Consider the following 20,636-nt stretch of genomic DNA (forward strand, 5'->3'; position numbering starts at 1 on the left):
CCTATTGGAATAGAACTGATTTCAGAACAATTGTTAGCTAATCAAAATGCCCCTTTTGGCTGCCAAGAGAGACTATGAAAGCTCAGTGAGATCTGTGGTTTTAACCATATAAAGCCCCCCACTGTCCACAAGCCACGTCATGTTTTCCATTATGTCCCATCTTTAACTCATGTGTCACTTCAGCTTAGCTGTCCTTGTTCACATTGCTACTTGAAATTTCCTGTCTCCTATCTTTGGTTATTGTCCAGAGTTTATCACCCCACTAAAGCCCAAATACTCCAGTGGTGACCAAATGTTCTTTTCTTTGTTATTTGTCCAGCTCAGTGAAACCAAGTTACATTGAGTCTGGCTTTGATGCCAGTTGGCTGGCTCCTTTCCAGGTGTTAATTATTGAAGAATTTGTCCTACTCCTCTATATTAATTACTCTGTGTGGGCTTCAGTGGAAAAAAATAGTCCATAGATGGAATGTGACATTGGAAACAGGTCCAAATCCTGACTATTCTTCCCACCAGACCAGGGCGTGCTGAGCTTTTTAACCCTGGGAAGAATGATGCAATGTTCACAGGTGTCCTTAGAAGACTTAAGACACCTAAAGAAAAATGGGGAGAGTAAAAAGAGGAGGACCAAGGAGAGTGGGTGGGTGTGGAGGACACAGGAAGGCAATGACTCATGGAGCATCACATGAGCCATAAATCATCACTTTCATGGACTTGCTATTAGGAGGCATAATGGTTAATTAAGACCATGAACTTGGAAATCAGAACAGTGTGGGTTTTAATTGAAGCCCTACAGGAAGGCTATCTAACCCTCTAGATCCCCAGTTTCTGTAAAATGAGGATAAAATTGAATAGAGCATATCTTTATTACAAGGAACGCTTCAGCTAATGCGTGCAGGGTCTCACCACACAGTCAGCAATACTGACGCTGTTACCGTAATTATTGTACTAGCTGCCATTTGTGTAGCCCTTTACCTTTTCTCTCCCTCTTTATGGATAACTTAATAGAAAAGGAGCCTTGCTGGGGTACTTAAGATGACCCCCTTTTTTAATTTTGAGCTATGAATAGTGAGCTAAGCAAGTATTCTTAAAACAAATGTTTGGTTTTGGTGTGTTGGGGTTTTGTTGGTTTTGCACTAGACTCAGGCCGGATTCTAAGATGCTGGGCTAGAAAAGAGGAAAGGGATTGAACTGACCCTCAGAGAGGCACTGTGTAGCCAAGAGGCCATGCAGGAGACTGGGCAACAGGCAGATGCCAGGGAGGATGCCATGAAGCAGAAACAAGAGATAACAGGACAGAGAAGTGGGAGGGATGGTGGAACCTGAAAGCTTCCCAGGGCAGCAGTCTTCAAGCTGGAACACGGTAATGGAAAAACTCCATTTTCCACTTGTGTTTCTACCCTGTGTGTCTCCTTTACTGCTCACACAGGACACTTCATTTCTGACACGTTGGTCACCAAATATGTGGAGGGCTTTCTCCACAACAGCAGGCAAGTCTTCGCGACACCAGCTGGGTGTCCTACAATGTAATTCAATTCTGTTAACTGTCTACCCAGAGATGGCATCAGATTCCACAGGGTAATGGCTCAGTCCTACAAGACTGCCTCCCCCACCCCCCACCACACACACACACACACACATATACACACATACACACACATACACATACACACATTCACATACTTCAGATGCCAGTCATATGCCCAGGTAGTCACCTGGGGTTCTGACCAACCAGCTGCAGATCTGGAGGTTCCAACGATACCCTTCTTGGGTTTGATTTCATTTGCTAAAGCAACTCACAGAACCCAGAAAAAGAGTTTACCTACATTTACTAGTTTATTATAAAAGGATATGAAAAAAATATACAGATGAACATAGAGATGGAAGAGGTGTATAGGGCGAGGTTTGTGGGAAGGGATGTGGAGCCTCCATGCTCTGTCTGGGTACCACTCTCGCTGCACCAAACCTGTTCACCAATGCAGAAGCTCTCTGAAACCTGTGCTTTTGGGATTTTATGGAGGTATATTAGTCATTAACCTCATTTTTAGCCCTTCTCCCTTCTCAAGAGAAAGGGGAGCAGAGCTGAAAATTCCAAACTTCTAATCATGGCTTGGTCTTTCTGGTGACCAGCCCTCATCCAGGGGCCCACACAGAGTCACCTCATCAGAACAAAAGACTCCTGTTACCCAGGAAATTACAAAGGTTTCAGGAGGTCTATGTCAGGAAATGGGGGCAGAGACAAATATGTATTTTCCATTATTTCACAAACATGTTACCCTGGGATACACAAAATCTTTCCAAGGCGTGTGCAGCTCACAGATCCCCGTAAGAGAATCAAACTCAATCATCAACATCCACATATCTACTTCTTCATATGTCTTTGCCCAGCAAGGTACCTGTAGGCTAGAAAGTGCTCATTTTCCACCTTTGCTTTCACAACTGTCCTTCTTCCATTTTGCAAAACAAAGATATCATCCATCTCTAATCTAGCTATGCAGCATTGTCCTGGGTCTGACAGACCTCTAGAGGACCTAACAAAGGATCATTTGACAGATGGTATTGGCGATGATGTAGAGAAAGTGAGTGATTCTAATGATCAAGGAACACATACTTTTGCAACTCAGATGGTTTCCAAATACTTACTTTCAACAAAATTGAAGGATGACTTTTTGAGCTGTAAGCTGGTGATTAAAATAACTTTTGATTACAGAATACTCTAAAGGAGTTCAAAGAGTTGAGGGAGTTTGCTTTATCAGAAATATCTTTCATTTTCACAGACTTATTTATATTGAACATTTTCCCAATGCTCATATAAAAACTGGAATAAAATGTATACCAACCCTATCTCATTATAGCAATAAGTGTATTTATTCACGGCTACATGAACGATTTTTTTTAAATCCCAGCTAACTCATTAAGCGATATATTTCAGGCTGCTTCAATTTACAGGCAATCCACTGCTGTTCTCCTTAACTTTTCACACAGCTCAGCTGCCTTAATTAAAGAAAAAGTCCTGTTTTTTCAGTGGAAAGATATTATATAAATGGTTTATTGAACAATCAGAACTTGGTTAATTACAAACACAAAATTGTTTCCTTTTTTTTTTTTTATCCAATCGTTGCCTTTAAAAATACTCCATCAAATCCCCCACCCCACAGCCTGTGGGTCACTTTCAGCATTTAAAAAGTTGGATCCAGTTTAGACCAGAATGACGTCTCATTTCCAATTTGGCATTGATCTGTGTTACTCTACTGAAAGTTTCTCTCTCCCATTAAATAGTTCATTAAGACACACAACTTTCACTGCTCCTCCCACCCTCAGATGAGGTCACGGATTCTCTGATGTGTTCATTTTCAAAGTATTTGTTTACGCCCCTCCCCCCCTTTTAAATGTATGTTTATCTATCTATCATCTATTTGTTGGCTGCATTGGGTCTTCATTGCTGCGCTCGGCCTTTCTCTAGTTGTAGCAAGTAAGGGCTACTCTTTGTTGTGATGCACTGTCTTCCATTTATGGTGGCTTCTCTTGTTGTGGAGCACAGGCTCTAGGTGCACAGGCTTCAGTAGTTGTGGTAGGTAGGCTCAATAGTTGTGGCTCTCGGGTTCTAGTGTGCAGGCTCAGTAGATGTGGTGCACGGGTTTGTTGCTCTGCAGCATGTGGGATCTTCCCTGCTCAGGGATCGAACCATGTCCCCTGCATTGGCAGGCAGATTCTTAACCACTTACACTCCCCTCCTTTACCCAATGAACGTTATAAACTTGGGGTAACCCTCATGCTTAAAAAAAAATTTAACTTCTAAAATTTTTTATCAGTGATGTAATTTGATGCAACAGATACCATTTCTATTGTATTATAAATACTGGTACTTAAACATAATACTATTATATTACTCTCTTAAATATATTCATTGAACTACAAATACCATAGTTATTTTATAATCACTCATCCATTTGTAAAACATGCAAAAACTCTTCTCTAACCGTGGGAAAGCTTGCAATGTTCCTTTGCTTCCTTGAACATGTATTTCCATTCCACTTCTCCCATAGAATTTTATCCTATTATCTTGTTATGCTTGAAAGTTTAATAACCACCCTATCATAATGTTTTACAATAAAAATATGCATATAAACTTAAATGTCTAGATTTCCTATGTCTCTAAGACTGTAAGTATTAAAATTTTATTCTGGAGTGAGTTTTCAAATATTATAAGGATTGATTAAAACGACATATACATGTTAAAATATTTTAATAAATAATGTTATTAAACATAAAACACAATTTTATTGGAAATGTATTTTATTTATTTATATATTTTTTCTCCCACTCCTCCCAGCCCTATGTTGTCCCCCAACCCTCTACCACTGGTAACCACTAGTTTGTTCTCTACATCTGGAGTCTGCTCTTTTCACTATAGTCACTAGTTTGTTGTATTTTTTATATTTCACATATAACTGATATCATACAGTCTTTGTCTTTCTCTGTCTGACTGATTTCACTTAGCATAATACCCTTCAAGTCCATTCATATTGCTGCAAATGGCAAAATTTCATTCTTTTTTATGGCTGAGTTTAATTCCATTATAGTATTCCATTAAGTATTCCACATCTTAATCCATTCATCTGTTGATGGACACTTAGGTTTCTTCCTTGGCTGTTGTAAATAATACTGTTATGAACATTCGGGTGCGTGCATCTGAGTTAGTGTTTCTGTTGTTTCCTGATACCCTGGAGTGGAATTGCTGGGTCATATGGTAGTTCTATTTTAACTTTTTGAGAACCCTCTATAAGGTTTTCCACAGTGGCTGCACCAATTTACATTCCCACAAACAGTGTACAAGGGTTCCCTTTACTCCACATCCTCACCAACATTTGTTATCTGTGTTCTTTTCGTTGATAGACATTCTGACAGGTGTGAGGTGATATCTCGTGGTTTTGACTTGCATTTGATTAGTGATGTTGAGCATCTTTTCATGTGCCTGTTAACCATCTGCATTTCCTCTCTGGAAAAACATGAAACGTGAAATTTGATTGGAAATATATCTTATAGAGTCTCCGACTTCTCCGACTTCTTCCCCAACCTAACAATGGATGCACTGCAGGCAGTGAAGTAAACTCCAGGAAAGGAGCTTCTTTCTCTTGGAGCCCGGACTGAGTGGTGGTGGGTGTGGAGAAATTGTGCCTCTGTCCTGTCCTAGGGGCTACCTTCTTCCAAGGGTCACTTAATTTCTTTTAATTTCTGTTTCCCATCTTTGTAAACTAGAGATAATACAATACGTGCCCTGTGTCCTGCTCCGGGTTGTAGAAAGGTTCACCGAAGGTAATGTAGAAATGCCTTGCATGCATTAAAAATAAAATTGTTAGTCACTGCTGCTAGTGAAGAGGGGGGATGCCCAGCTCTGAAATGTTGGCCTCTGAGGCCTGGAATTTAAATTGCAGTTTTGATCATTATAATGCTCGTTTAACCTTGACCTGTGTGTTATCGCTTCAGGCTTATCGGTACCCAAGATATTAAAATAAATTTATCTTTCTAAAGAAAAATGCAAGTGTCCTTTAGGGATCCTTGAAGTAATCTTAAAATGAAAATTAAAAGGATTCCTGTAAGCTGAAGTGACTCAGTGTTCATACTGGTGAGACGTTAGCTCTAGGTTAGCCCCCAGCTCGGGCCTGGGACCCAGGAAGGCGAACCACCCACTCGTCAACCAAGGATGAACTGTGAGTCACAGACTCACACCCTGTGTGCATGCAGCCAGGCAGCTTCTGGTTTTAAGGACCTTTCGTGATGAGAGATGAGAGAGAGAGAGAGAGAGGTCTCTAAAGAGTAAACAGACACAAAGAAATAAGCAAGTGAGAAAAAAAAGGATAAGAGAAATGCAGCACAGCAGCACGTTTGAAGGCTCCCATCTTGATTCCATCAGTTAAATCCCCCCGAGAACCTACAAAGTGAGCAGGCGGGTGGGGCGAGGAGGTGGAGGTGAGGTGGGGCCAGCTCTCTGCTGACAGATCTCCCTCTCAGCTCCTCTTTGAAGTTGACCTGAACGATCCTTTCATCGGGTTCTCAATATCGCTGTGGCTATAATTTAAACTTGAAACAGGAACAAAGTGTTTTTACTATTGAGTAAACCCTCTGTTTGAAGAGCTGCTTCTCCCCATGCAGATGGTTTGTCTCTGCTCTCCTCTTCTTGGGGGTGCATTTTGCCTCCACACTTCACACACACATTTTGGGAAACCATCATTCTGTAGAGGAAATGGACACAAACTACACCAGGACTGAGCGTGGGGTCTAGACAATAACAGTAGCTTTTCTGAAGTTTTTCTTCCTTCTCCTTCCCTCCTCCCCTCCCTCCCTCCCTCCCTCCCTCCCTTCCTTCCTTCTATCCTTCCTTCCTCCCCTCCTTTCTTTCTTTTCTTTCTTGTCTCTTTTCCCTTCTATTTTTCTTTGAAAAATTTTTTCGCTCTTGTTTTCTTTCCATACTTGTACAATACTATTGCAAATGTTTCATTACAAAACATTAGGAAAAATACAAATGAGCAAACACACACACACACATGAAATCAAAACAAAGCCATGGACTACCTCATCCAAAAGTAATCTCAATTAATATTTTGGTGGAAGTTCTTCTAGACTATCCATCTCCCTGTTTCTCTCTAACTTTGTGTGTGTTTGTATGTGTGAATTCACATATTAAGGATTACTTGACTAGAAATAAATTTCCTTGAGGTTGATAACTCTTCTTCCTCTAAATTTTACCCATTTTTTCAACAAAAATATTTCATTTATTTATTTATTTATTATTTATTTATTCGTTTATTTATTTATATTTTTGGCTGCATTGGGTCTTAGTTGCAGCACACAGGACTTTTGCTGTGGCAGGACCTTTCGTTGTGGTGCATGGGCTTCTCTCTAGCTGTGGCGTGCAGGTTTTCTCTTCTATAGTTGTGGTGTGAGGCTGCAGGGAGCGTGGCCTCTGCAGTTTGTGGCAGGTGGGCTCTCTAGTTGAGGTGCTCGGGCTCAGTAGCTGTGGGGCGTAGGCTGAGTTGTCCCGTGGCATGTGAGATCTTACTTCCCTGACCAGGAATCAAATCCGCGACCTCTGCATTGCAGGACAGATTCTTTACCACTGGACCACCAGGGAAGTCCCTTGACCCATTTTTGAATAGAAGCTTCCTCTTGTCTTCCTCAGTGGTGGTTTCTTTAGTTTTATCTACAAGGAGCTAACTCTTGGACCACGGAACACAACATGATTTTCAGATTGGAGTTATCTAAGGAGGTCAGAACTAAAGTTTCTGTTTCTGAGGGTTGGTGACGTGGGGTTAAATTTTAAAGGATCCGAGTAGATGCTGCAATCAGAGCTTCCTGAGCAGACTCGTCTGATCTCAATCACAAGGTGTGATTGAAAACTGTGAGGTAAGGGAGCCTCCAGCATGTCCATCATAAATAGCCTCCTGCCCAGCCCTCTCTGGTCCCTACACTTTCCAAGAATCCTTCATTCTTTGTGCTACAGGAATCCTGGGAAGATGCTCAAATAGAAATGTGTCTACTTATAGATATCACAGCAAACCCTTATCAGGCTTTTAGTAACATTATCAGTTTCTGGGAAGAGAGGGAGGCTTTGACCAAGGTCTGGATTGGGGGTGGAAGAAATGAGGAAGAATAGAGAGTTAAGGGAAGAGAAGGTTAGGGAAGATTCTGAGCCTAGGGACCTCCTCCAACATGATGGATGTTCCAATAGCAAGGACACACACACACACACACACACACACACACACACACAGAACAAAGGAAGGAAGGATTAGTGTAAAGATCCAATATTATTAGAAGTTACGGGGATATGAAATGAAGTATAGTAGATCTTCGGCAGTTGGAAATTCAGGAACAGAGGTCCTTCTCTTTCTTCTCTTCCTCTCTTATTCCTCTAACCCCTCAAGCAATGTCTTCTAATCACTCACTCTGCATTTGGCCCCAAAGAGTCTCAAGGCCCAACATCATGAGAGTCCTGCTTCAGTACCCACCAAAGCTGACCGTTGTTTCTGTGTCTCTTAATTCAAATTCCCTAGAGTAGTGGCTCCAAAATCTGGCTGATCATTGGAATCACTCGGGGATTTGTAAACACAGATTCCTGGGGGTCCCTCCCAGGGACTCAATCAGCCTCTCTGGGGAGAGTGTAGTAGGCCAGTGTATCTCTCTTTGGGTGGACTCTGTTATAGCTGGTTGCCCTGGGATCAGGTGTCCACCCAAGTTCACGGAGCTGTGGCCGGGGTAGGTGGGCTTTACATGTGGTCATTTCAGGGTTGGGATCAAGGCAAACACAATAACACTTCTTTGTGACAGTGCCCCTTCCAATCCATCCTCCACTTGCCACTGTGAGTTTTTTAAAAAACTTATCCATCAGATCACGCTCACTCAGCTTACAATCCTTCAGTGGATTCCCTGTCTTTTTTAGATAAGGGTCAAAATCCTTAACGTGGCTCCCACAGAGAGAGAGGTGAGGGCTGGAACAGAAACAAACAAACAAAAACACACAGGAAACGCTAATTGCAAAACTGAGTATCTAGGGACCTGAATTCTGGTTTAGAGTCTGCATAATCTTGTCAGTCTTATAATGTCTGTGGCCTTAGTTTTCTCACTGTAAAAGTATGTGGTTGGATAAGATAATCTCTAATTCTTTCAGTTTTAACATTGTGATATTTCTTGGATCTACACCACCGTTTTGGGGGATAAGAAGCCATTCTAGGGTCAGGGGTAGGATTTGGCCGGAGCAATGTGAGTCATGAATACTTTCACCTCATATTAACTGGGGAGCAGTAACGGTGAGAAGTCAGTGGTAATAGAGGACTCTGTTTGCAAGATCCTGACCAAATCTTGACATCAGAGACAACAAACAAATGAAACAAATGTATTCCTTCTGGCTTTTGAGAACACAATCAAATGATGCAAGTGAAAATCAGGATTCTGAGACTGTTCTTGCAAAAGAGTCATTCTAAAGCCTGCTTACAAGTGTCTCCAGGTTTTAGTTCGGAGAATATATGGCAAATGCTGAAATAATTTAGTCCCAAACAAACTGAAGGATTGTTACAAGAGGAAATGATGTGAAACTAACTACCAAGAGAAAATTAAAACTTTCTAAGGTTGACTGGTCACATTGCAGCTCATAATAGTCCTCTGTAGGGTAGATGAAATAGCGTGTCAACAATACATTGGTTGGATGATTATAATGACTCTTGTAAGTTGATGAAGAGGCTTGAGTTGCAATTTTTTCAGCAAGTTCAGAAATACTTCACTTATTTCCACTGGTCAACATGTGTCTCCCTGAGGTCAGAGATGGCATCCATCACTTCAGCATGCTTGGGCCTTTAATAATTTCCAACTAATCCATAGCAGTAGACGGAGGCCAGTGGTTGGATGGAAGATGCTCAAAGACTCTTTCATCCAATATCCGACTCGCATCTTCCGTCTACTTTGGACTTTGTCCCCAGAGTACTGGCATGCCCTCCCCTTCTGCGGGCCAGCATTTATCTCTCATCATTCAACGTGTTATGAAATTTTACTTTCACCAAGAATGCTGTCCTTTACTAGGTGGATTGGGGCTGATGACTTCTGATTGTTAATGCTTAATTAATCACTCCATCTTCTGTGCAGCCACATCATTTTATAAATACTACTATTATAAGACTTAGAGTATTAGTTATGTCCATCTGCCCCTCTAGATTTTATGTTTCTTTATAGCAGACCTCATGACCATTTGTGTTTGTATCTCCCACATCTACCATAGTGGCCAGCACATAAATACTTAGAGAACAAAATTATATCGATGATGGGGGCGGTGGGGGTGATGGGGAGGGGGAGTTACCATCTCACAGGGACTTTTTTTTAAGATTTTTTTTTTTGATGTGGACCAATTTTTTTTTAGGTCTTTATTGAATTTGTTACAACATTGCTTCTGTTTTTTATGTTTTGGATTTTTGGCCGCGAGGCATGTGGGATCTTAGCTCCCTGCCCAGGGATCGAACCAGCACCCCCCTCTGTTGGAAGGCAAAGTCTTAACCACTGGACCACCAAGGTAGTCCTTCATAGGGACTTTTATTCCAATGTATTTTAAACAGTTAAAATGCTACACATTGACAATGAAAATATAGCAGAACACAATATGGTTTGAATACTAGTGATTCAAACAGAAAAATGCTGTGTAGGAAATATTTATTTTGAATGGTGATGCTTAAGGAAAAGAGCAAGCTGGTTTAAATAAAGGAGGGTGAGGAAGTAAGGAGCTTCTGAAGAGAGATCCTGAATAATTTGGGGGGTGGCTTACATCTCCACCCAGGTCAGGTTTCAAAGCACATGGCCTTCTTTTTCCTAGACAAGCCCATTCTTACGTTTCCATCATATGAGATAATTTGCAATCTGATGAGGTAGGTAGGAGGAGGAGCAGAGGGGAGAATGAAAATTAAAAAATGCCCAGAGGGGGCTTCCCTGGTGGTGCAGTGGTTAAGAATCTGCCTGCCAATGCAGGGGACATGGGTTTGAGCCCTGGTCTAGGAAGATCCCACATGCCTCGGAGCTACTAAGCAGGTGCCCCACAACTACTGAGCCTGCGAGCCTAGAGCCCATGCTCCGCAACAAGAGAAGCCACCACAATGAGAAGCCCGTGCACCACAACGAAGAGTAGCCCCACTCTCTGCCACTAAAGAAAGCCCACGTGCAGCAACGAAGACCCAACACAGCCAATAAACAAACAAACAAATAAATAAATTTTTAAAAATAAATAAATAAAAAATGCCCAGAGGGATCTGAGCAAGTTGGAAGGCAAGAGGAGGAAAGTTGCTACGGGTTGAATTGTGTCCCCCCTCAAATTCATGTGTTGATGTCCTAGTCCCCAGAACGTCAGTATGTGCCCTTATTTGGAAATAAGGTCATTGCAGATATAATTAGTTAAGATGAGGTCATGAGGGTGGGCCCCGATCCAATATGACTGGCGTCCTTATAAAAAGCAGGAATTTGGACACAGAGGTCCGCATACAGGGATAACATCATGTGAGTGTGAAGACTACAAGCCATGGAGAGAGGCCTGCAACAGATCCTCCCCTCACAGCCCTCAGAAGAAACCAACCCACTGACGGCTTGATTTCTGACTTTTGGCCTCCAGAACTGTGAGACAATAAATTTCCGCTATTTAAGCCACCCAGTTTGTGGTACTTTGGCACGGCAGCCCTGGGAAATTAACCTCGGAATGAAAGAGAACGTGTGTGTACACGTATAAGAATGGTTTCTTAGGAGGGAATGAACTGAACTGTGGACTGTGAAATACGGAGGCACGAGGAGGACCGCCGGTGAAAGCCACGCCTGAGGAAGAAAAGGAATCAGTTCCCGGGGCCAGCCAGAAGATGGCGCTGTTGACCGGAGCAGTTCGCAGGGGCGGGAGGAGAAACCCTGTGGGTCTTTCCAACTTGTCAAGTGTTTGCAAGTGCAGCAGCCTGGGCGCGGTAATTGCTGGACATGCGGACTGCTGCCAAGCTATGTCCAGCATCCTCTGTGATTCTTGGAATGCTGTGGCAGAGACTTGTGGGAAATATTTCTGATGGTTATAATCTAGACAGGTGCACAGGGTGGTATGTGGGTATGGAATTTAAACGTTTGCTGCATCTGACTAAAATGCAAACTCCTAGAGGGCTTGTGACTGTGGCTGTGGCATTCTCTTTGCACAGCATCTTACACAAAGTTAGAAACTGGGTTGTTCATTGTGGTGATAATTTTATCCTTTTGCGCTTACTAAAAAGAGATCATTTTTTTCTTAAAAAGTTACTTAAGTCAATGTTATTTACGTCAGTTTGTATTTACATTTACTTAAATCTCTGAGGCATGCTCCCGCTTACCTCTTAGAACATTAATAACATTTTAATATAAAATTATATATATATGAAGAATCCAACAGTGACCAAGTAATAACCACACATGCTTACAAAGCACTTTCACGTAAGAGCCCTGTTATCAATGTAGATCTCCCTGTCTCTGTTTTACGGGTGAGGAAAACTAAGAGGCGTAGAATTTAAGCACAAGTAGGGAATAGCAAAAGAAAAACACACTAAAACCCAGTTCTTCTGACCCTGAATGCAATGTTCTCTCTCATTAATTAAATGTTTAAGAGTTTTAGGAACTGTTGGACTACAGATCAAAATCACAATGAGATATCACCTCAGAATGATATCACCTGTCAGAATGGCTGTTATGAAAAAGACAGGAAATAACAAGTGTGGTGAGAATGAGGGGAAAAGGGAACCCTTGTGCACTGACGGTGGGAATGTAAATTGGTGCAGCCATCATGGAAAACAGTATGGAGGTGTCTCAAGAAATTAAAAATAGAACGACCATATCATCCAGCAATTCCACTTCTGGGTATTTACTCAGAGGAAGCAAAAACACTGACTTGAAAAGATATCTGCAGTCTCATGTTCATTGCAGCATTGTTTACAATAGCCAGGACGTGGACGAATCCTAGGTGTGCATCCGTGGATGAATGAATAAAGAATATGTGGTATATATGCACAGTGGGACACTACCAGATATAAAAAAGAGGAAATCCCTCCATTTGCGACAACATAGATGAAACTTGAGGACATTATGCTAAGTGAAATAAGTCAGGTAAAGACAAACACTGTATGATCTCACTTATTTGTAGAATCTTTAAAACAAACAGACAAAAAACAACCGAGCTCGTTGCTACAGATGGTGCTTGCCAGAGGCAGAGGGTGGGCGGTAGGCAAAACAAGTAAAGGTAGTCAAAAGGCATAAACTTCCTGTTATAAAATAAATGTCACATAAATAAGGGATGGAATGTACAGCATGGTGACTATAATTAATAACACTGTATGTGCATTTGAAAGTTGCTAAGGGAATAAATCCTAAAAGTTCTCATCGCAAGAAAACGAAATTGTAACTAAAAAAAAAGTTTGATAAACTGATAATAGAAAATGATACCACAAAGTTCAATGTCTTCATGGTCTATGCATCATTTGTCAAGATATTTATCATAAAAAGCCTATGAAATTTTAATAGAAATCCAGCGTCAATTATATAGTTCTCTGAGTCGAAAAAAATACAGACTCTTGAAATTGCACGGAACAGGTTTGAATGTCTCCAGCTTGGGTAAATTTTTTAATGCCGTCAAACTTCAATTTCCTTAACTGTCAAAAATAAGTAGTAATACTTGCCTCATAAGCTTCGATAAACTAAAGTGCATTAAGTATGTAATACACAGTTCATGGTACCAAACAGGCCTTGATAAATGGTAGCTCCCTTATTCTCTATAAATAAGAGAGTATCTGGAGGCTTAGCATGCAAAGAATGTGTTTTCTCTCAAGCAAATGCCTAGGACCAAGGTCAAAGTCATTATAAGCAGTGTGGACTGCCTCACACCCACACAGGGCTGCTACACACGCTAGCGAGCACACGGGTTCCCCACTTGAGTCTTAGAATGAAGTGGAGTAGGAACATTCCTCTTCCTTGAAGATGTACATTTCTCTCTGGCTGTGGGGCAGGCACTTCTGAGGACTTCATGCCCTGGGCTGACTTAATGGGAGTTTTGCATGTAGGAAGAAAGAACGGTCTGCTATAAAGATCCCTGCTATGGCTCAAAGAAGGTGATTTTACTGTAAAAGGAGTAAATTACATGATTTCTTTAAGGAGTAAATTACATGATTTCTTTAATGTCATCCAGATGATTTTCCTCCTTTTCATTTTGTAAGCTTTGCTTACAATTCCGCAGTACTTCCTCTTAACTTGGGCCCAACTTGGCACAAGTCAGAGCTTCAACCGTCCTAAACAAGGATTGCAGGGCAGGAGTCTTCTGGCTGTGCTTTTTAATTTCAGAATTCCATTTTAAATGAACCCTTTCCATGTGGAGGAATGTTATGTAGTTTACAAAGCATTTAAGATATATTAGTCCATGAATTTTAGAGCTGGATGTATTGACTCATGGTCAGCCAGACATTTTCTGTGACTATCCAGGTAGTGAATATTTTAGGCTTTGGGGGCCATACAATTTCCATCTTCTGCAACTATTCAGCTCTGCTCTTGAGGGTGAAAAAAGCCACAAACAATATGTAAACAAACGGTTATGGTTGTGTGCCAATAAAATTTTTACAGACGCTGAAATGTGAGATTCATTTCATTTTCACATGATACTAAAAAGCTGTAAAAAGTTTTTTCCCTTAGTTAGCAAGCTATACAAAAATCGGCATCATTTGTCTAGCCCTGAACTAGATGACTGTAGTCATAGAATCAGTGTTGGATCCACTGAAGATCTTATAGAGCATCTCAAAGCCCTTCAATTGATAGCCGAGATTCTGGAACTCAGAGAAATTAGATACTTTTCTCAAAGTTATACAGCTAGAGAGTTATGGGCCATAATTCCCATCTCCTGATTCCTAAATCAGATTTTTCCAGACCACGTCATTCTACCATAATCTCTATGGCTCACACACATTCATGCAAGCATCTATGATGAATTTGTAATTAATCTATGGACATAAATGTCTTTCTCCAAATAAGCCCTTCTGATCTCAACTTGGAAAGACTTGGACTCTGCAAAAAGGACTTCTTCAACTGTATTTCTTACAGCCTAATATTTGGGTCAAGGAAAGCATGTTAGATCTCTCTGTCATGACTTGTACGATTACTTAAGTTGACTATCAAAATCTTTGAGCTAAAAGGGTCATTGGGGATTTTTTTGGCCCACACCTTCAAATTACATAAGAGAAATCAGGTCGGGAGAGCCTAAATGAACTGCCCGAGGTCACTCGTTGGCAAAATCTAGAAGCTAGGTCTTTGGGCTCCCAATGCAGAGCTGTTACACTTGTACCTTATAGTCTGATATTTTATAAATATGAATAGTTTGTGAAAAGGAATTTTATTGCTTATAATGAAAGCATATCTTTCATGTTAAAGTCCAGAGAATAAGTATAATAATTATCAATTCCCAACTTGTTCTTGTATATCAGGAACTAAACTAGACATTACTTAATCCTTTCCTTCTTTATCTCCATTTTACAGATCAGGAAACTGAGGCTTGAAGGGTTTACACAGTTTGTTCCATGTTGCACAGCTAGTAAGTGATAGAACCACAGTTCAAATTTACTTTTCTCTTTAAAACCCGAGCTCTTCATTTTCCACGTTATCTCTGCTGGGGGCTTTTGTTTTAAACCATAGAAATTGCAACAAATGGATGTAAATTATAAGAGGAATTGATTAGGGCCGGGAATTGAAAGAGGGAAATGTGACTTGTGTCATTCATCAGAGCCCTGTGACCCCTGGCTCTGCCTTCCCTGGCTTGTTGGGTAAGATCTCAGGTGGTTTCACATAGGCCACCTGTGTCCTCATGCACATCCAGTGAGGGCAACAGTGAAACTGAATCATCTGTGGAGCAGACATCCCGATCCTGGGGTTCTGATTGGACCAATCCCTGGACTGGTCCATAGGCTGAGGATAGAATTAATCCTCAGAGCTCATTACTGGTACTTGAGGTGAAGTTAATCCACCCAAAATGAGCCGCTATTACATAATAGAGGGAAGGGGTGCTACCCCCTGAAAGGAAAATCTGGGGCCTGTTAGAAAAGGAAGGAAGAATGAATTCTATTTTATTTTATTTTATTTTTTGGCCACACCACATGGCATGTGGGATATTAGTTCCTGCGACCAGGGATAGAACCCGTGTCCCCTGCAGTGGAAGCATGGAGTCCTAACCAATGGACCACCAGGGAATTCTGAGAATGAATATTTTATAGGCAACCAATGAATTTACTTTACCACCTTGGTATCCACTGCGTGTTTATTTAATTGATAGAGTCAAAGACGCAAAATTGGCAACATAAACCTTGATAACGGTGTCCTTGACTGCTTGCTATAAGGTGATAGGGGAGGAATTGCTCAAGGTCCATGAAGCACACCAATCTTAAACAAGCATCTTTGGATACTTGCCTGCACTTTAAGCATTATTAGATGAATAAGTGTCAGCCTATGAAGGCAGGACCTTCCTAAAAGGTATGTGGGCTTTCCCTGGGGGCTAAATCTGCACTTTGCAGGGAGAAAGTAAGGGACCAATAGTGACTCAATCTTCTAGAAGCCAAATTCAATCTCCTTTATCCTGCCCAGCTCCCATGTCAGTCATCTCAGGCACCCCCCCATCACCCCCTTTTAAAACAGCCCTCATCACAACATGCTGTGATGACTGTTACATGTCTAGTGTCTCCATGAGATCTCAGTCTCCTTAGGGAAGGACCAATTTTCACCCATCTTTGGCCCTCAGCCTGGAGTAGCATCTCACCCACAGAAAGGGGATGACTTTGACCAGATGAGCAGTGCTAGCCGTGAAGGGAGGACTCAGCTTCAGCCCTGGAGTGCTGGGGAGGTCACTTAGCTTCTCTGAGCCTCCCCTCCAACAAAATGAGAATATTAACAATATCTGCTCCCATGGGATTTAGGTGAAAAGCACATTATAAACTATAAAATGATGAAAGTGATCTTTCAATTTTTCACTAACTCTAAGATGCACATTTTCACATGTTTTAACATCTCTGAAACTGAGATCCATTCTTGCAATGGGCTGAATGCTTATGTTTCCCCCAAATTCTTATGTTGAAACCTAATGCTCAGGGTGATGGTATTAGGAGGTAGGACCTTTGGGAGGTGTTGAGGTTATGAGCCCTTGTGAAGGAGATTCGTGCTCTCATGGAAGAGACCCCACAGAGGTCCTAGCCTTTTTGCCATGTGAAGTTACAGCTAGAAGGCACTGACTATAAACCAGAAAGCAGGTCCTCCTCTCCATACACTGATCTTCTAGCACATGGCATTTTGTTACAACAGCCTGAACAGAGTAAGACAATACCGCAATCCACATACAATTATGCACCATACTTTAACCAACAGTGTTTTGTCTTCTGTACTATCACTTAGTAATAAAACAGTGGCAAATCTTACAATTAAAGGTATCCAAGTGTCAACAAAACATGATGTTACTGATATTCATGCAGTATTTTGCCTCTGACAAATGCCCCCAAACCTGCTTAAGAATCAACTATTCCATTTGATGTGGAATCTAAAAAAACAAACAAACGAATAAACATAACTAAATAGAAACAGAGTCATAGATACAGAGAACAAATAGGTGGTTGCCAGAGGGGAGGGGGCTTTGGTGAGGACATGAATAGGTGAGGGAGATTACGAGGTGCAAACTTTCAGTTACGAAATAAATGAATCACAGGTATGAAATGCACAGTGTGGGAAATATAGTCAATAATTATGTAATGTGTTCGTATGGTGACAGATGACAACTAGACCTCTCACGGTGAATATTTGGAAATGTATAGAATATTGAATCATTATGTTTGTGTACCAGGAATTAACATAGTGTTGGGGTCAATTACATTTCAAAAATAAACAAACTCATAGAAAAAGAGATCAGATTTGTGGCTACCAGAGGCAGGAGGTGGGGGGATGGGGAAGTGGATAAAGACAATTAAAAGGTACAAACTTCCAGTTATACGATAAATAAGTGCTAGGGATGTAACGTACAACATTGTAAAGATAATTAACACTCTTGTACATTATATATGAACGTTGTTAAGAGCGTAAATCCTGAGTCCTCATCACAAGGAAAATTTTTTTTCTATTTTTTTAATGTTGCATCTTTATGAGATGATGGAGTTCACTAAGCCCTTTGTGATAATCATTTCATAATGTGGGTAAGTCAAATCATCATGCTGTACACCTTAAGCTTATCCAGTGCTGTATGGCAATTGTATCTCAATACCACTGGAAGGAAGACAATAAGAATCAACTCTTCTCTTTGTTAGTCTCAACACATTGCCCTGACAGCTCTCAGAGCATCCTGAATGCCTTTAATAACTCCATCTGACATGCATCCAAACCTTTTGGGAAATTATTTGTATTTTTACTTCCACATACACTAGTTACAGGATTTAGTAAAGCACTTAATCTTACTTGTCTTTACTTTCCATTAGCAATTTACCACCACCACCACCAAGCATTAAGTAATGGGAAGAACACTTCAATGTTTTGGAAAGAATAATTTTAGTTCTACTCTGCTTTTGTCACTAATTAGCTACATGTCTAATCGCTGTCATCTGCAAAATGGGGGTGCCAACATTCTCCTCACAGTTATGCAAGATCGAATGAGATCATATATGTGGATGTCCTTTAAAATTACTGCATTCTGAAATCTGGTGAACAGAAAAGCCTCTCTTCCCCTCCGTATGTTTACCAATCTTGGGCAGCTTCCAAAAACCATGCTGCAGAAGAAAGGATGTCTTTTAAGGTGCATTTGATTACTTTCTATATTCACCACACGATCACTGCGGTGATTTCTGTTCTCCAAAAATCTACAAGGCATGGAAAACAATGTGACTGATTGTTACATTTGATTGCACCCAGTTTCCAGTAAGAATGTGAACTCCATTGCTTTAAATGTCAGTGTCCCCTTGACTTTGCCTTCGGGCAAGAACTACTTCCTTTGCAGGGGCCTGCTCAGGGAAACTTATTTTGATGTTTTCAAGACAGAGCAAGATTTAACTTGAAATTGTGAGTTTCTTTCAACGTCGTTTACCACAGACAAGCACATGTTTATGTTTGGTGATAAGTAGTAATCATTTACATCCGGCCCTCGATATCCGTGAGTTCCATGCGGGACCAGCGAACCGTTGATTGAATCCGGGGTTGCAGAATCGTGGATACCAGGAGTGGGAGGGGCGACTTACTATATCATTTTATATAAGGGACTTGAATATCTGCAGATTTTGGTATCTTTTGGGGAGGAGGGAGGGAAGGGGGCTTCCCTTCCTCACCCCACCCCCATACTGAGGGACGACTATATTTGCATTTTCTACTTTTTTAACTTTGTGCTTTCCTCTACTTTGCACACTTTTAAAACTGAGTTTTCTTTTACTGGGCTTTACTCTTAAATTACGAAGTGGGAGTGGGATGGGCATTAGGATACCACCTAATAGATATTTAGTGCCGACTTTGTGCTCAATTTTTACCCACATCACCTCATTTCTATACACAGCTCAGAGCAATCTGAAAAAGTTTAGTATTCTGTATTTAAGATGAGGAACTGAAGCGATTTGTCCAAGATCATAAAATCAAAACTGGACCCAAGCCTCTGAGCACAGACCCCCAAGTTTTCCTTTTTGATTTTAGGTTTTGGTTTTGTCTGGGTATAAGGAAAAAAGGGTGGGAAAATAAAGTATTTGAGCAAGCATTTGGCATTATAATTTTCTTAAACTGGAGGTCATCTGCTACTTTCTGTATCTGAAAATGAACTTGTCAGTGGATCATTTTCCTTTATATTTTCTTGGAACAAGCCCAGATTCTTAAGGCATTACAGAACAAGTCTCTAGCTAAAGGCACCCCATAAAGCAGACAGCCTTAGGGAAGAAGTGGGGGATAAATTACATGAATGAGTTAGTACAAAGCTGCTAATAAAACCTACAACACAGGTAAAGGCAGAGGGTATAATTTGCTGACAAAACTACTTAGTACCAACTACCAAGAACTAAAAATATAAAAAAGTAAATATTTTAAAATTAAATTGCAAAAAGAGAGATTTACCTAAAGTGGGAAATAAAAATATTTCCAAGCCTGAGATTTATTAGTATAAATAATCACAAAGAAAGGATTTCTTTTTGATTTTAGAGTGTGCTTCCCTGGGACAGTGGGGGAAAAAAGGTGCACTTGTCAAACTTCCTCTGTGATTACAGTTCATAAGATACAATTCTTATAATGTATTCAATCTTTTTCATTTCACAACTTTTTTGCTTATTTTTATGTATGATAATTGTATTGTTTTACTATTTTGCAGCAAAGTTTTTTTTTTCTTTTGTTACTTTTCTAGTTTCTAAAGAGTAAAGGGAATTCCTCTTTGAGAAGTCTTTATATAGAATGGAAAAAAAATTAGCTCTGAAATTAGATTTCTCAGGTTCACCGATACAGACAACTTTATATTTCTGGTTTCTTACAAAAACCATTAATAGTTTAAATGATTTAAGAACATAAAACAAAATGAAACTTCCAGGATTTTTGGTTAACAAAAAGAGTACAGAAAATATACTTGGAGAGAAAAGTGGAAGAGAAAGTTAGGCTGGCACTTGATTAAAGCGGAAGTTATTTCTAAAATATTATCAAGCAAAATTTCTTTGGGGAAATCTGCATTAACTGAAAGCAGAGCACCGTTTATATTCAATGTATCATTCATTGCCTCTTCAGTGAAGCAAAGTGGCATTTTCCCGGGGCAGGAAAATCTCATTATAAAATGCTGCAGAAAGAAAGGATGCTTCTTCAGTCTTATCTCTTGGTTTGGGGGAGGGGGGAGGGTGCGGGGGAGACTGGTGTCCTGGGAAAAGTACAACGTGAACTTCCTGGGTGAAGTCTGGGTGACCCGCGCGCACCGTGCGGCTTAGCTCGGCTCCTGGCCTTGAAGTCAAAGTGCCCACTGGCTAACGTGCCCGCAAACATCAGGAAGCAGAGTTTGGAACCAGGAGCTGTGGCCGCCCAGGAGGGGCTGCTGGCGGCCGGGCCGCTCGCTGGGCCGCGAGGACTCCAGAGCACCTGCTCTTCCGCTGCCTCCGCGCGGTCCC

This window comes from Hippopotamus amphibius, chromosome 5 (assembly GCF_030028045.1).
Source record: "Hippopotamus amphibius kiboko isolate mHipAmp2 chromosome 5, mHipAmp2.hap2, whole genome shotgun sequence".
NCBI lineage: Eukaryota > Metazoa > Chordata > Mammalia > Artiodactyla > Hippopotamidae > Hippopotamus > Hippopotamus amphibius.